This window comes from Nomascus leucogenys, chromosome 16, assembly GCF_006542625.1.
Source record: "Nomascus leucogenys isolate Asia chromosome 16, Asia_NLE_v1, whole genome shotgun sequence".
Taxonomy (NCBI): domain Eukaryota; kingdom Metazoa; phylum Chordata; class Mammalia; order Primates; family Hylobatidae; genus Nomascus; species Nomascus leucogenys.
In genome coordinates, this window is record NC_044396.1 from 18,341,214 (window position 1) to 18,359,393 (window position 18,180).

An 18,180-nucleotide genomic window follows, 5' to 3' on the forward strand; every position below is an offset into this window, starting at 1 on the left:
AGCTTCCCTAGATTTACTTGTTCTCACTTCCTAGACACTATTTATATTCTTCCTTCTTCTCTAGTTCATCAGAAATTTCTGCTTCTTTGAGACTGAAGTTAGATTCCACTTCTTCTGACTACACCACCACCATCAATCTCCTTCTCTGAACTCCTGGATCATTACTTCAAACTGAAACAACTCATCAGGTATCTATAAAGGTGGTTATTTGAGTTCCTGTTTTTAGGATTCCAAAATAATGCCAAGACATGTAAAATAAAATGTTAATTGCATTTTTTTGAGGGGGTTAGAACTATGTAAGTCCCAAAAGAGACAAAGAAAATGTTTAGCTCAAAGCTATCAGATGTTGGAATCAGAAGTTTGGCTTAGGTTAATAAAATGTTTTGCTGTTTAATTTACAAAATTTTTCAAGATCAGGTCCCTGGAGGGAAAATAGCAAAAGGCATTCCTAATAGAGAAAAGTTGCAAACCGCTAATTGTATGTAGATTTGGTATTTTGTTATGTGTAATAAAGTAGTTGAGAGTATGATCTTTGAAGTCAGGCAGACCTGGGTTTGCCACTTTCTATAACTCTGTACTTTGCATTATCTTTTGGAGTCTTGGTTTCTCACCTAGAAAGTGAGTCAAGGCAAATAATTTACTCAGCACAATGCCTGCCATATAGTAAATGTTCAGTAAATGTTATGTGTGATCATTATTGTTGTTGCATCTTATTTGCTCTTTTTTTGTGGTTTATGTCCTATGTTAGGCAGAATAGTTGCCTACTGCCCCAACCTCACCAAATGTTCCAGCAACTCTGATATTACCTCACATGGCAAGAGGGTTTTGAAGATGTGATTGAGTCAAGGGTCTTAAATGGGGAGATTATCCTGAATTATTCAGGTGGACTCAGTGTAATCACAAAGGTTTTTCAAAGATGGAAGAGAGGCAGAAGAGCCAGAAAAGGATATGTGACAATGGAGTCAGTGTCAGAGTTGGAGTGATGTGATGTGAGAAGGATTCAACGTGCTGTTTCTGGCTTTGAGGATGAAAGAAGGGGCCATGAGCCAAGGAATACAGGTGGCTTCTTTCAAGAAGTTGGAAAAGGTAAGGAAATGGATTCTCACCTAGAACTGCTAGAAAGCAACCCAGCCCTACTGATACCATGATTTTAGCTCAGTGAGACTGTCCAGATTTCTGACCTCTAGAACTATAAGATAATAAATTTGTGTTGTTTTAAGCCACTAAGTTTGTGGTAATTTGATAAAGCATCAACAAAAAATGAACACTTCACCCCAGCAGGACTCCTTTTGAAGACTAGTTCAGTATACATCATCATATCCAGTGTAAGTATTGGATGTATATATGGATCAATAATTTGGAATTTACTAAGGTTTCCAGTGGTGAGGCACAATAATTTGTAATTTGCAATTTTTTGTAGTGGAGAAGAGGTAACCATCAGTCAGCTCTCATTCTGCATACACATTTCCATTGCAGCACAAGTTAAAGATACTGGGGAAATTCCCCATCTCACTACCAAGGACAGACCTAACTGACAATAAATTCATCTGTAGCCCAGTCAGGGTTTTCCCCTCATTGTCCCTGCCTTCCACAATTGCAGCTAGTTTTCAAAAAGATACATAAAAATAGCTACCGTGAATTTAGCACATGGTATGTTCCAGGAGTTATGCTAAATGCTCTGCATATGTTATCTTACTTAATCCTCCAAAATTTTCCATGGTGGTAAAAATAAATGTTTCTTGTTTTCAAACTTCAGGTCATGACTCTCAGTGGATTTTGAAATCAACTTTTTAGGGAGTGATCAGTAGTTATTAAACAATAAAATAGAATATGAAATATCACATTTCAGGAAGTAAGAGTAGGCACAGTTTCATCAAATTTTGGTTTCAATTATATATATATCATATCATATCTATAAAATAAACACATATGTGTGTGCACTGGGCTGTGTTACAGAACATATTTCTTACAATGAGTCCTAGTAAAAATTACTTTTTTTTTTTTTTTTGGAGATGGAGTTTTGCTCTCGTTGCCCAGGCTGGAGTGCATTGCATGATCTTGGCTCACTGCAGTCTCCACCTCCCAGGTTCAAGCAATTCTCCTGCCTCAGCCTCCCGAGTAGCTGGAATTACAGACATGTGCCACCATGCCTAGATAATTTTTTTTTTTTTGCAGAGATAGGGTTTCTCCATGTTGGTCAGGCTGGTCTCAAACTCCTGACCTCAGGTGATCCGCCCACCCCAGCCTCCCAAAGTGTTGGGATTACAGGTGTGAGCCACCACACCCAGCCTTAAAAAGTTACTTCTTGGAGTGGGTTGTATTTAAATTTTTTAAAAACCACCAATGAAGTGGTTAAGAATATAGGCTTTAGCAACAGGGCTACCTGAGTTTATTCTCAGTTCTTTATTTTACCAGCTCTGTGATCTTGAGCATATTACTTACTGTTTTTACCTCAGTTACCTCATTTATAGGATCCTATCTCATAGGGACTTTTGAGGAGTAAATGAGTTCATTCATGTTAAGCACTTTGAACCGTGCCTTAGTAATTAATGCTTAGCTAATGTTACTTTCCCAATGTCATGTGGGTTAGTAAGTGGTACAACGTACCAGATTCCCATTCTGTCTGACAAAGTCTAGTCTCTTAGCTACTATGTGTCACTGCCTGAGTTTGAAATCTAAAGCAATTTTACAGTAATTTATGTGGCCCCTCAAAACGAACAAATCAACAAAATTAAAAAGTTTCCCTTTATAATAAATGGTACCAGTACATGAAAATACTGGGGATGCTTTTTTCTCAGGGAGTTGGCTGATTTGTCATAACTTTATCTCTGAGGGAAAACAGGTTTTGTGACTTGTTCCACTCTGAATTTCAAGAGAGGAATATGTGGAAGGTACTGAGTGCTTTTGACATATAGAGAACAAAGCGATGACTCACTTAAACCCTGACAGTAGGGGCACCATATAAATTATTATATCTAAAGGGAATCAGGTCAAAGAAGAAATCTTGCAAGAATCTGGAGGGAGATCTGTTGTCTAAAAGCTTATTAGGAGACTAGGGTATAGGTTTTGCTAGTGTTTGTTTTTATCTTGTTTTTTTCCTTCCTCTGTTCCAGCAGGCATTTTAGTGATCTTTTGAAACACGTTTTGACTCTACTTGGTGATTGAAATACACAGCCAGGCTGTGTTGCTTTTATAAGCTCTGAAAGTTTAAGAATTTAGGAAGCTAATGACTGTCTTAAATTACAGTTAAATCTAATTGATAAAATTATCCTGGGATATTGAACGATTGATTTTAATATTTAGCTAATAACCCATTTAAAATGAATTCCATACTTCTTTCAACTTGCTTGACTGAAGAGTAATTTTGTCGCTAGTTACTGTATTACTGGAAAATGTATTCCTAGGCTTTAAGATTTGGGAAGCGTGTGAGTCTAACTTCTCAAACAGAATTTGACAAGGACGTAGCAGTGTTTTAAAAAGTCAGGGAAAGGAAAGAGGTGTGTTCAGCATTCCTGCCCCACCTTAACACATTATTTTTCTCATTTTAACAGTGGTAATATTTTATGTTATTTTGGTTTGATTTTTGTTTGTGGCATATGGCTCTGCTGTCCTACGACTCTAAGTAGAAGAGAAAATAGTACCAATAATTTCTTCATGAAGATGCACCTCTCTCTCTTAAGTCTTGAACAATGTTTGAGGTAGGTGGTGGCCTAAATGAATAAGCATGTCGTGTGTGATTACTTAGTGAGTGTAGTTTTGTAAGGCACACCAAGGAACTGGTAATTAACTGCTAGGCATGAGATTACCCCAAGATTCTACAAACCCACCTAAGCGGTGTTATATTTGTGAAAATATTAGAGGAGCTGAACTGTGTATCTTCTTGGTCTCCAGTGGGCAGATACAAGGGGATTGCAGCAAAGATTGGGGAAGTGGCCTCCAAGTATGCATGTGTATGTCCTCTGCTCCTCTGAAACATGACGGATGGCCATTGTCTTTGTTAGAACAAATAAAAAGCAGAAGTATATTTGCCTTTTAGAGAGAGCTCGGTGTTCCTTTTTGCCAAACACAGTACTCTCTCACACCTGCCTTCTGGGGCAGGGATATTTTATTGGACCACAGATATTCTGAGGGGAAAGGAGTTAAAAGTCAGAGCTTGACAAATGCTGGCTCCAGTGCTAATCAGCATTTGCAAATGCTCTGATTCTAGGCTTTGAAAAGCCTTGAGTTATTAATGAAGTACCCACTATTCACTGTACACTGTGTAAAGTCCCCAAAATGGAAAGAATAATACTTGCTAGTGTCCTTTTAAAGTTCGTATTTATATTGTCTGTTTCCAGGAAAAGTGCTTTCAGCTGGGCTGAGAACACCTTGGCAGTCTTTTCTGCAATGGGCACTGATTGAGGGTCTTCCTGGTGTGGCATCATCAAATCCCTGTTGCTCAAACCCACTAATTAGATCGTTCTTATCTACAAGTAGCAGGGGCCCTAAAGCTCTCTGAGAAGATCTCACACTGTGTCTCCTACATTTCATCTTCTATAATCTCTTATTCTTAGAGACAGAAAGATGGTTAAAAGACATCACTTCATCTCTTTCTCTGGATTTGGAAAGAGTTATATATTGGGATTATGCTGTTAGTTTACACTTGCATGGTTTAAATTAGAGGAAAGGTTATTTTGTACAGAACAAATAAAAATTACTCTTTAACTACCTTTCAGAATATCCCAACTTTTAACATAAGCTGTTTTGTAAAGGCTGGCTGTAGTGACTTGCTTCGTAATAGACTATTAAAATAAGATGCATTGAAATCTTGTTCTTTTCTTTACAATACCATGTATCAGCTTTGTTTTGAGAGGCAAACTCAATTTTCCCCTGAAATTAGGAAATTACTGTAAGGGACTGGAATGACACACAAGAAGAGATTACATCATAGCAGGGAGACTAGCCAGTTAGAATGGGGGTTTCTTTACAAACACTAGACTGGCCTATGGATTATAATTTACTTAGTGTTAATAGTTGAAGTCATACATCAAGGACAATATATATGTTCTTTAGTTTTTTGTCACTGAGCAGAGGTAGAAACAGGGAAACAACAAAGGCCAAATAATTTCCAGCCATTGCTGCTTTGTTTGCATGGAGCCCTTTGAAATGTGAACTAAGAATATTTCTCAGAAGGTTTTTAGGTGATTCATATACACAGTAAAGTTTCAGAAGTGCTATATTCGAGGGCATATGGAAACCCATGGCTTTTCTGCTAGAGGACTGTCAAAAGTCCAGAATTTCATAACTAAATACCACGAATTTAGTATAGTAGAGCACAGAACTAAAGGCTGTCTTGTGGCTGCAAAGAGTTGACTTCACATAGCATAAACTATCATCTAAGACAGTGACTTAGACATAAGAGAGAAGAGAACTTGGTAACTGGGACTGTTTTACAGCACGATCATGTGTATTTCTACATTATTCTAAAAATATTTATTATATTTATATAAAAATTGTTACAACCATGTACAAGTGTGCATAAATAAATAGTGTATTTACATAGTCTTTATTTGAATGTCAGGCCAGTTAGAGAAGCTAGACATGTATAACCAGTTTAGTCTTAACAATCAAGTTCAGAAAATAATATGTAGACTTCCACCTAGTTCCTTTTCTGAATAATATTACAGACTTAAGGAAGCTAATAAGAGTCCAAGATTCTCTGAGTGCCTTTGTGAATTACTTCATCTGATTCATGTATGTACCTTCATATAATGGCTGTTAATATTGAGGAATATTTGGAGATTAATAGATTAGAGTAATTCTGAGTTCATTAAATTGTAGATTGTCGTTTCTTATGAAGATTTACTTTCCTGTTACAACATGTTTTTTTTATTTTTTATTTTTTGAGACGGAGTCTTGCTCTGTCACCCAGGCTGGAGTGCAGTGGCACAATCTCGGCTCACTGCAAGCTCCGCCTCCCGGGTTCACGCCATTCTCCTGCCTCAGCCTCTCCGAGTAGCTGGGACTACAGGCGCCCGCCACCACGCCCGGCTAATTTTTTGTATTTTTTAGTAGAGACGGGGTTTCACCATGGTCTCGATCTCCTGACCTCGTGATCCGCCCGCCTCGGCCTCCCAAAGTGCTGGGATTACAAGCGTGAGCCACCACGCCCGGCCTACAACATGTTTTTATCACTAGTTATAATGTATTTTTTTACTTTTGGCTTAGATTTTGAGCCCTCTATTCATGACATATCAAATGTAGTTCTTTAGATATGCTGCTTTCTAATTAGGAAGCAGAATGTGATTGCGTACTATTCTCTAGCCACATACCTACTAGTGAATATATAAAGGATGGAATTCAGGCCATGGTTTATGAAATTCAGGCTGTGTTTTTGAGTACTTCCAAGTATTTTTCAAGTAACTTGGTTATGGTTTTGAATGACTAGGAAAATGCTTTGCTTTTTTTGAAAGGGAAATTGTTCAAAAATGAGATTCAATGGAAAACACAGAGGGTGCTAAAAATGCAGAGACATTGTATAAACCTATAAGAAATTTTACATGGAACCAGAATTTTGATGCCCCTTAAAAGGAAGCCAATGAGATTCCTTATTCATTAGTACTTTGAAAGTTGGCAGTGGAGTGAGGATCTGTGGAGGAAGGGACAGCTGGATCTTGCACTCAGGACTTCTGCCCTCTGCTCCTGAAAGAACTCATTAGTCACTGTTCCCACTCCCACCCTGGCACTAAGGAAAATGTTGATGTTTCCACCTTTCCCACCCAGGCCTATTTAGGGCATACAACCCTTCCTGAATTTCCTGCAGTACAGTTGAGATCACACTGTAGCCTCTAACAAGCATTTACCAGAGATTCAGGGATGACAACAGAGAACTACGATATAATGAGTAACAGATAACCACTCCATAGATGTTGCATGCATTTTAGAGTGTATACAGCCCATTCTAACCTTACAGGAGAACCAGGAAAAGAGAAGTATTTGGGAAGGTCTCTTCATTTAATTTTTCCCACACTGCTGCCTCTTCTGTCTTTGGCTTGTTTCTTCTTCTCACATAGGAGGAAGTGGTTCTCAGATAATTGACTAATCACTTCTTCATGGTCGTGAACTCAAGGACTTATCTGTTATGAGGGGAGAAGCATAATAAAGATTACATCATGTGAACTTTTGAAATAAAATGCCTAAAGACATAAGAGAGACCCTTACCACTGTCATTCTCAAAAGGAAAGCTTAGTAGCTACAGAGATTTAAAAAGCGAGCAAACAAGCAACCAAGTAAACAACAAAGACCTGAAGAAAATTCCAGAATAATCCTCAACCTGTGCTTTCACATGCTAAAATTTCATAATGAAAAAGATTTCTTAAACTATGTATCTTGTGGTGTCAGTGGTCAGTGTGGTGATAGTAGTTGTGGTTTGGGCTGCTTTTTTCCTTGTTTATTTTTTCCAAATTTTATTTGGGAAAATTTCTGCTGTTTCCATTGTGAACTAAAGTTACATATACTGGATGATATAACTTGAACTCCTAAGAGTATGTTTGGCTACGTTTTTGGAATTAGGTATTATGTATGCCACCTTGTGGCCGTTATTAAGAAAACACCTAACATGAAGATGAGAAATAGGATCATTAGTGAGAACAGCTTGAGCTTGGAGCAGTACTTTCCCAAGTCTGTTTCTCCAACAGCATCCTTAGAACCCTTAGAACCTGGATATCACATTTTAGTGGGAGGAGACAGACAATAAATAAAATAAAGTATAATAAGTGCTCTGGAGAAAAGTAATGCAAAGAAGAGGGCCAGAAAGTATCAAAAAGTTTGAAATTACAAATAAGGTACTCTTGGAAGACCTCACTAAGGTCACATTTGAGCAGAGATCTGAACAGCCTGAGAGACAACTGGGGATGGGGTGGGGGGCAGAATAATGTTTCAGATATGGACATTGCAACTGCAAAGGCCTGAGACAGGAATTTGCTTGGCCTGTTCCAGCTTAGTAAAGAAACAGGTCTATGTTGCTGATACTCAGAGAGGAAAGAGGCAATAGCAGAAAATGAAGCCAGAAAAGTGACCAGATGCAGGAGTGACTAAGGCTTTGTAGACTGCTGTATAGACTCTGAGGGAAATGAGCGGTCGTTGATGGGTTTTTCGCACAGAAGGATCCTGGTGTATTTTAAAAGGAACATTCTGGATTCTATGTTGAAAACAGACTGAAAAGCGCAAGGGAAAGAACAGGAAGAGCAATTAGGAGGCTGTGGTAGATTATTATTCAGCAAATATTCGCCCTACTGTCCTCCCCATAAAATTTTCCCAGGCCACCATCACTGGATTTGGCTATTTGACTTGCTGTAGTCAATGGAATGTGAGTGAAAAGTGACTGTACCAGTGGGGAGGCAAAGCCTTAAAAGACCCAGCAAATTTCTTCCAGCCCTTTTGTGCTTCTGCCAAAAGAATACTGCGAGCAGTCAGTGCCCCTTAAGCCTGGGTCTCAGAACGAGAGATATGGAGCAAACCTGAGCCTGACCAGCAGCCTAGAGCCAAGCCAGGATGACCCTGCAAAGCCCAGCCAAGCATAGCACAGCCACAGCAGACTTGTAGACCAATGAGCATGAAATAAATTGCATTGAAAGCTACTGAGATTGGAGGAATAATTTTTATGCAGGATTACTGCAGTGAACCTGATTAATACAGGAGCTACTGCAATAATCCAGGGAAAGAGTGGATGATGAGCTGAAGTAAACTAGGATGGTTGTGATCGGATTAGAGTCTGTATATACGTTTGAGGACAAGATTTGAAAGAATTTGCCGATGGTTTAGCTATTAAGTGTGAAAGAGAAATTTTGAAATTTTGGTCCAAACAATGGGAATGATTGAGTTGCCATTTACTGACACAGGGAACATGAAAGAAGGGGCAGGTTTACTTGATTCAGGGCATGCAGAGGAAAGCAGAGTTAAACTTTGTATATGTTAAGTTTCATATGCCTCTTATATTTGCAAGTAGAAGTATCTTCTTATATTTGCAAAAAGAAGTACCCAGCAAGTAGTTTGACATTTAAAAAAGATTTCTGGAGATCATTTCTGCTCTGGCTATAATGGGATGACAGAGACTACATTTACTGTATACTTCAAACAAATAGAAAATTGGACAATACAATGTTTTCAGGCATAATAAACAAATTGAACCTTATTATTGCCCCATCTTGGCTTGCCACCTAGAGGCAGTTTTCAAGCTTTAATAGATGGAGGGTTTATTAGTCTGTTTTCACACTGCTATGAAGAATGACCTGAAACTGGGTAATTTAAAAAGGAAAGAAGTTTGATTGACTCACAGTTCCTCATGGCTGGGGAGGCCTCAGGAAACTTACAATCATGGTGGAAGGTGAAGGAGAAGCAAGGCATGCCTTTAAGAGGTGGCAGGAGAGAGAGAGAGAGAGAGAGAGAGAGAAAGAGAGAGAAAGAGCAAGAGCGCAGGGGAAACTGCCACTTTTAAACCGTCAGATCTCATGAGAACTCCCTATCACAAGAACAGCGTAGGGAAAACTGCCCACATGATCCAGTCACCTCCCACCAAGTCCCTTTCTTGACACATGGGGGATTACAATTTGAGATAAGATAGGTGGGGACACAGAGCCAAACCATATCAGAGGGAAACCTCGAACAGATCCTGGCAGTCTAGCTTAGTGGAGGGATTAGAAATTAGAGTTCATGGAGACTAAAGTGGATAGAGATTTTGGGTGGGGGGGTTGGTGAAGAGAGAGAGAGAGATAAGAGAGATATACCCAGAGATCACAGAGGGGTCCCTTGAGCCTTGGTATGTGCATGTGAGAGAGGCAGATACACCTGGCAGGGGGAAGAACTACTGGGAGGCAATAAGCCAAATAATTCCTGAAGCTCACTTAAGGCTGGGAAGAGTTTGTGTTCCCATCAGTTAGAGTGGAAAGACCTTATTACACTGTATTATATAGGGGCATTGAATAGAATCCTCAGAAGAATACCTCAGTAGTAAAGTTAGTAGTGAGGCTAAATTAGCCCTAGACTAAAATATACTCTGGATTTCCCTAACAAGCCTCAAAAGAGCTAGACTGCTGCTAAGTAACATAACTGTGTGCTGGAACAAAGCCTAAGACTACTAGAAGGGTTACAACAAAATCCACCACCCTGTTAAGTGAGGTTTCAATGTCGCAAAGCAATAAAGCATTTACCAGACACTAGAAAGAATAAGAAACCTAACCCATAATCAGAAGAAAAATGTCAATAAATAGAAACAGAACCAGAAATGACAGAGGTGATGTAATGACTAAAATCGTCTATTGTAAATATGCTTCACATCATGAGTAAGGTAGAGGGAAACATGAGCATGATGAAGAGAGATATAGATAATAGAGGAAGACTGAAATCAAAGTTATAGAGCTGAAAAATACAATAGATTCTTCATTTCATCTCTGAAATGAATAGATTGAACGGGATCAACAGCTGATTAGATACTGCAGAAGAGAAGATGAGTGAAATTGAAGGAGCAATAGAATCTATGAAAAGTGAAGCTCAGGGAGAAAAATGACTAATAGAAAAATGAACAGAGCATCAGTGACCTGAGGAACAAAGTCAGGAGATCTAATATACCTATAATTGGAACCACTGAAGCAAGGTGGAGGAGGGTAAAAAGAGAAGACATAATGGCCAAATGTTTGTCCAACTGTGATGAAAAGTATAAACTCATAGATCCTAGAAACTAAAAGAATCCTAAGAAGTAAAAGCATTCAGAAAATCACACTAACACATATTGTAATTGAATTTTAGAAAACCAGTTTTGATAAAGAGAAAAATCATAATAGCAGCCAGAGGAAAAAAAAGGTGCTGTCTCAACAGAAACTTCTTATCAGAAACTACACAAACTGGATGACAATCCTCCAGTGTTGAAAGAAAGAAACCTGTCAATCTAGAATTCTATATCCAGGTTTTTGATTTTTTAAAAATAAAGGTGAATAAACACTTCTCCAGACAAACAAAGAGGTAAAATTCATTGTCAGCCAACTAACTGTAAGAAATATTAAAGGAAGTTATTCAGGCAGAAGGAAAATTATGCCAGATGAAAACTTGTGTATTCATATAGGAATAAAAAATGCCAGAAATGATAAATATATGGATACATGATAAATACTTAATTTTCTTAGTTTTTAAGTCTCTTTAACAGATAATTGACTGCTTAAAGCAAAATAGAAATAATGTACTGTTGGCTTTATAACATATATAGAAGTAAAGTATATGATAAGGACACTGTAACTTACCACAGTTGTGTTAAGCAGCTTCTAAGATGCTCCCCAACAGTCTCTGCATTCTACTGTTCAACTCTAATATAGTCTCATCCTGCATGACATAGGGCCAAACTCTGTAAAGAATAGAATATGGAGAACTGACAATGTACGGCTTCTAAGCCTAGGTCAAAAAGATATTGGAGCTTCCAACTTGCTCTTTCTTGCATTGCTCCTCTGAGGAAAACCCAGCTGCCATGTCCTGAGGATGCTCACCATCTACAGAGAGTTTACTTGGAGAGAAACTGAAGTCTCCAGCCAAGACCCAGCATCAACTTCCCAGTTATGTGAGTGAACCATCTTGGAAGCAAATTCTGCAGCACCAGCAAAGTGTTTAGATGACTGCAACCCCTTTCAACATCTTGACTGCAACCTCTTGAGAGACTCTTAGCCAGAACCACCCAGCTAAACCCATCCAGATGCACAGAAACTGTGGGAGATCATAAATGTTTATTGCTGTTTTAAGCTGCTAAGTTTGGGGGTATTTTGTTATTCAGCAATAGGTAACTAACACAACGGTCTACCACCAGAGGACAAATCATTTCCCATATAGTGAAAGAAACCTTCAACAATATACTTCTATTTTACCTCCTGTCCATGTATACTACTTTCTTTCTGTGTTTTATTGTGATTCCTAGCTAGTGAAGTTTGGCAAGAAAAAGAAAAAAAATACATAGAGAAAGGAAAGTGTTTTTATTTGTGGATGACATGATAATCCACATTTAAAAAAAACTGAAGAATTATGCTACTGGAACTAATAAGTAAGTTTCACAAGGCTGCAGGATACAAGGTCAATATTCAGAAATTCATTATATTTCTATATAGTCACAATTGACAATTGGGATTTTATATTAATTTAATAATGCCATTTTTATGGCACTTAACTTGATGGCAATAAAATAAAAATTATAGGGATAAATGTCATAAAATATGCATGCAATCTGTATACTCAAAAGCACAAAATGTACTGAAAGAAACTAGATAAAACCTTAATAAATGGAGATATAAACCATGTTCACAGATTGGGAGACTAATTGTTAAAATATCAAATGTCCCCAAACTGATTCTATGTTTTTTGAAATCCTGGTAGCTTTTGACAAATCAACTCAAGAATTTATCTGTCAGTCCAAAAGTTCATAAGCTTTGCAACAAGTGTTAGAAAAGAACAAAATTTGAGATATATAATATCTGATCTCTAGTCTTTTTTTTTTTTTTTTTTTTGAGACGGAGTCTCGCTCTGTTGCCCAGGCAAGAGTGCAGTGGCGCAATCTCGGCTCACTGCAAGCTCCGACTCCTGGGTTCACGCCATTCTCCTGCCTCAGCCTTCCGAGTAGCTGGGACTACAGGTGCCTGCCACCACGCCTGGCTAATTTTTTGTATTTTTAGTAGAGACGGGGTTTCACCATGTTAGCCAGGATGGTCTCAATCTCCTGACCTCGTGATCCACCCACCTTGGCTTCCCAAAGTGCTGGGATTACAGGCGTGAGCCACCATGCCTGGCTGATCTCTAGTCTTTTGTAAAGCTGTAGTTATTAAATAGCATGACATTGGCATAGAGAGAGACATATAGAAAAATAGAAACAAATAGTAGTCCCAGAATAGATAGATACACATGTAGTCAATTTATTTTTGACAAAGTCTTCAAGATTATTCATTGGAGGAAAGGATAGTCTTTGCAATAGGTGCAAAAGGTACTGGAACAATTTGATAGCCATCTGGGCCTTAACTCTTACCATACATACTATAAAAATTAGCTTTAAATGGACTGTACACTATAAAATTATAGAAGAAAGTATAGGCAAATATCTTTGTAACCTTGATTAGGCAGATGCTTCTTAGATAGGACACAAAATGTATGAACCATAGGAAAAATAAATGGTAAAAAAAAGAATTAATTGAAATTAAAAACGTTTGTTTTTTAAAACCCACTGTTAAGAAAAGGAAAAGGCAAACTACAGATAGAAAATATTGGCAAAGTATACATCTGATGAAGGGCTTGTATCTATAATATAAAAAGAATTCTTACAATTCAATAATAAGAAGATAAATATCTGATAACAAATAGGTGAAAGATTTGTAGGCACTCTACCAAATGAATTATGTGAATGGTAAACAGCATATGAAAAGATGGTCAACATTATTATTAAGGGAATGCAAATGAATGAATACATAAATTGTACATTCATATGTAAAATTCTACTCAGCAATAAAAAGGAAAGAACTATTGAGAGATGCAATAATGTAGATGAGTATCAAAAGCATTGTCCTAAGTGAAAGAAGCTATTCTCAAAATACCACAAAATATATGATTCCTTTCATCTGAGGTTCCACAAAAGACAGAACTCTAATGATAGGAAGAAGATTTTTGGTTACCAGGGGCAAAGGGTGGAGAGAAGGGATTGATGGCAAAGGATTGGAATGATGGAAATATTTTATATCTTGATTTTGGTAGTGATTATATGACTATATTCATTTGCCAAACTCATCAAATTGTATACTGCAAATTGATGAATTTTGTTGAATGTAAATTATACCTCAGTGGAACTAATTACAACAATTCAGGGGAGAGGTCTGGGATAGAGACATAAATTTGAGACTCCTGAGCATATAAAATTTAAAGCTATGAAACTGGATGATGTCACTGAGAAAAATAATGTGTGCGTGTGTGTGTGTGTGTGTGTGTGTGTATATGTATACATATAGTCAAAAGATTAAGTCCTAACATATCCCAATGTTTAGAAAACAGGGAAATGAAAAGGAAGTAGCAAATGTGACTCAGTGAGTAGCCGGTGAAGGAAACCAATTATGTGTGGTGTCCTGGAGGCCAACTGATAAAAGTATTTCAAAAAGAGTGAATGTGTCAAATGCTGTTGATACATTAAAAATATGAGGATTTTTTCCCCCAAGATGTCAGATTAGAGGCAGTGTTTGCATGCTTCTCCCACCTGGAGACAAAGTAGTGTGTACATATTCACACTGTGAGTTTTTTTCCAAGAAGCAATGCAGGAACTTAACAGGAAAACTGAAATCTACAAATTATTTGAAAGAAGTGGCAGGCTGCAGCCTACACCATGAGTCAGGCAAGAAACTGTAAGTCCCCAGAGTGTGTGACGGGGAGAGACTGCCTCTAGGTTATACACCCCCACTAGGGAACCTGGAAATCCAGGCCACAAGGGAAGTCCTTAATCCTATCCAGTACTAGAACTAATTTAGGAGGGTGAAGAATATAAAAGTAGGAGTGGCAGCAAGATGAGTCTTGTGTGCATTCCCAGTCTCCAGTGTGGACCAAGGGAAGCCATTACCTGTTCTGACTCATATGGGACCTTGCAGAAGTCTGCCAACTGACTCAGGCAGTGGTCTCAGGTTGGAAGAAGCTCCCAACTGAACTTTGTGATACAACCTGGAGTAGGGAAGAACTCCTTTTGCCAGAACTGGGGGTAAGCGGGAAGTGTGCTGCAATCATGAGCATAGGAGCTGGGCACCTCAGTTGTGCAGGTACACTTTTCATGCATGGCTTGAAAGCTGTGGTTGTTATCCCTGCAGAGAAGGTATATGGCCTGGGGGAGTTTTGAGTTCTGTGCTCAGATGGCCTGGAACTTAGGGTCATTGCTGCTAGTGGAAAGCTGCAGGTGTGAGATCTGCCTTGCTGAGTGTGTGGGAGCTGGGTGGGACTTACCACTGCCTGCTACTCCACATTTCCTGCAGTACTTTTCTGTTCAACAGAGGCAGCTATGATCCTCTTTGGCACATTACCCCAGTGGCCAGAGAACTGTCTCCTGACTCTCACAGGGGCTGCTGCTTGCTCTGCACATGGAGAGTCAGAGCAAAGACCTGCCTAACTCAGCCCCCACCTGGCTTTGCCACTCTACCTGCCTGGTAGCTTAACACAAAGGACAGAAACTTTTGGGAGCTTTATGCCCATCACCTGAGAAACCAGAGTACCTCGCCTGGGTAACGTAAAGCAAGCACAAATCCCACTGCTAGTACCATAGCTGGTGCTCTTTTGCAAGTGCCACATTTTGGCTGGAGGCCAACAGACGCAGTCCTTTACGGCACCTCCAATTTGAATAACACTGCACCCAGGAAGGAGAAAACTTGTGTGTGACCTCAGCTATCACCATTGCCTACACAACCCTGGCTAACCAGGGGGTCCTAACTCTGTACATGTGACCAGTTCATTACTACTACAACCAGCATTTGAGAAAGCCAACACACTAAGGCTATCTATAACCAAGGAATTTCACAGGATCTACATCACTCCCTTGCCACCCGCATCAGAGCTGGTGCTAGTACACACTGCTGGGAAACTTAAAGACAGATCACATCTCTGGATCCCTTGAAGACATTCCTCAGAACCAGCCTGGAGTGTATCAGCCCCACTGGGCAACTTGACTCAGGGGCAACAGCATTCACAGTAGTCTGGCCCTCAGAGGCTCCTACTTCTAGGGGAAGGGAGAGTGCAGCACATCAAGGAAACACCCTGTAGGACAAAGGAACCTGGATGGCAGGCTTGAGTCCCAGATCTTTCTGCTGGTGGGAAGTTTCTTTCAGCTGATGCGCAGTTGCAATGCTGGGTTCAACAGGGAAAGTCTGCAGTTTTGCCCCAACAATCAGGAGGCCCTGGTGCCCATGAAGGATCTCGGAGAAGGGGGGTTCTTCTCCTCCTCGTCCACCACTGCAGACACAGCTGGTGTTCTCCCCACAGGAGCTTAGCATGAGTGCACCTATACACAGCCTTTCTGTAACACGTCAGGGTGACTGCATCTCCACAGGAGGAGCACCTTCCAGGTGCAGGCTTGCATGAGAAGTAGGGTCACATTTCCTCTTTACTTGGAACGTCGGCATTTCTGCTGATGAAAAGAGGCACCTGTCTGATCTAAATAGCAGGAACACTGGGTCAGGAGTGTGTGTGGGAGGTGGATAGCTTTCCTGCTGGCCTGGCAGGGGAGCTGAAATGATTATGGCCCTTCCCTCTGATAAGACCTCAGTGTGTTTCACTGAGAGTGCCCCCAATCACTTCTGTCAAGGCTGGGACTTCTGCCCACCATTGAGTGTTGCATTTACCCACCTGCTTTAGCTACAGCTGGTTTTAATCTGTGGACACCTTTCCTAGTGGCCCCAATACTGAACTCTTCAATCCAGTAAATAAAATACTGGGGAATAAATAAGTACACACCAAGGGAGAATCAAATACACTTCAAGATACCTCTGTCATTCCAACCCTATAGGAGACAGTGAACTTGCTCACTCATCGAGCACATTGCTACTGCAACCAGCATCTGAGAAAGCCATCATAAAAAGACTGTCTATAACCAAGGAACTCATACATAGTCTTCATCCGTGAAAGCACCGAGAGCCAAATTAAGCTATAAACTATAAACATTAAAAGTCACATCCTTAAACAGGGAAAAGAAATTTAACAAAATACAAATAAAAAATACGTTCAAGAATAATGAGAACAAACTGTCTACCCAAACTAAACCCAAAGCTAGCAGAAGAAAAGAAATAACGAAGATCAGAGCAGAACTTAATAAAATTGAAACAAAACACAATACAAAAGATCAGTGAAACAAAATTAGTTATTTGAAATATAAACAAAATTGATAGACCATTAGCTAGATTAACCAACAAAAGAGAGAAGATTCAAATAAGCTCAGTTAGAAATAAAACTGGAGAAATTACAACCAATATCACAGAAATGCAAAAGATACAAAAGATCATTTGAGACTAGTATCAACACTTCTATGCACACATAAAAAACCTAGAGAAAATGGATAAGTTCCTAGAAACATAAAATTCTCCTAGATTAAATCAGGAAGAAATAGAAACCCTCACTAGACCAATAACAAGCAGCAAGATTGAATCAGTAATATGAAAAATTGCCAACAACAACAACAAAAAATGCCCAGGGCCAGAAGGATTCACAGCTGAATTCTACCAGGTATTCAAAGAAGAATTGGTACCAATCCTACTGAAACTATTCCAAATGACTGAGAAAAACAGAATCCTCCCTAAATCATTCTATGAAGCCAGCATCAACCCTGATGCCAAAACCAGGAAAGGACATAACAACAAAAAATAAAAAAACTACAGACCACTATCCCTCATGAACATAGATGAGAAATCCTCAACAAAATATGGCCTAGCCAAATCCAACAGCACAACAAAAACATAATACACCATGATCATTTGGGCTTCATCCCACGGAGGGATGGTTTAAAATACACATGTAAATACATGGTATATCTTATAAACAGAATTAAAAAGAAAAACCATATGATCAACTCAATAGATGCCAAAAAGCACCTGATAAAATCCAGCATCACTTTATGATGAAAACTCCCAACAAATGAGGCATAGAAGGGACTCACCTCAAACTAAAACAAGCCATAATATGAGAAACCCACAGCCAACATCATACTGAATGAGGAAAAGTTGAAGGCATTCCTTCTCCTGAGAAATGGAACAAGACAAGGATGCCCACTTTCACCACTTCTATTCAACTATTTAGCCTAGTACTGGAAGTCCTAGTCAGAGCAATCAGGCAAGAGAAAGAAGTAAAGAGCATCCACATTAGAAAAGAGGAAATCAAACTATCACCGTTCACATATGATAGGATTGTATACCTAGAAAACCCAAAAGACTTCTACCAAAGACTCCTAGAATTGATAAACAAATTCAGTAAAGCCTTGGCTTACAAAATCAGTGTACACAAATCAGTAGCACTGTTAAACATGAACAATAACCAAGCTGAGAATCAAATCAAGAACTCAGTCCCTTTTACAGCAGCTGCAAAAAACAAACAAAAACCCAAGAATATACTTAACCAAAAAGGTGGAAGATCTTTACAAGGAGAAGTACAAAACAATGCAGAAAGTAATATAGA

At 39.1% G+C, this 18,180-nt stretch overlaps 1 long non-coding RNA gene across 1 annotated transcript in view; it reads left to right on the forward strand.

Moving 5' to 3' along the window:
* The window catches only part of LOC105737637, a 97,629-nt gene that overhangs the window by 29,362 nt on the left and 50,087 nt on the right, over window positions 1-18,180 (forward strand). Inside the window, exons 2-3 of the long non-coding RNA XR_004026191.1 lie at window positions 65-200; window positions 749-1,086. This is a non-coding gene — a long non-coding RNA (uncharacterized LOC105737637). The remainder of the gene's footprint in view (window positions 1-64; window positions 201-748; window positions 1,087-18,180) is intronic.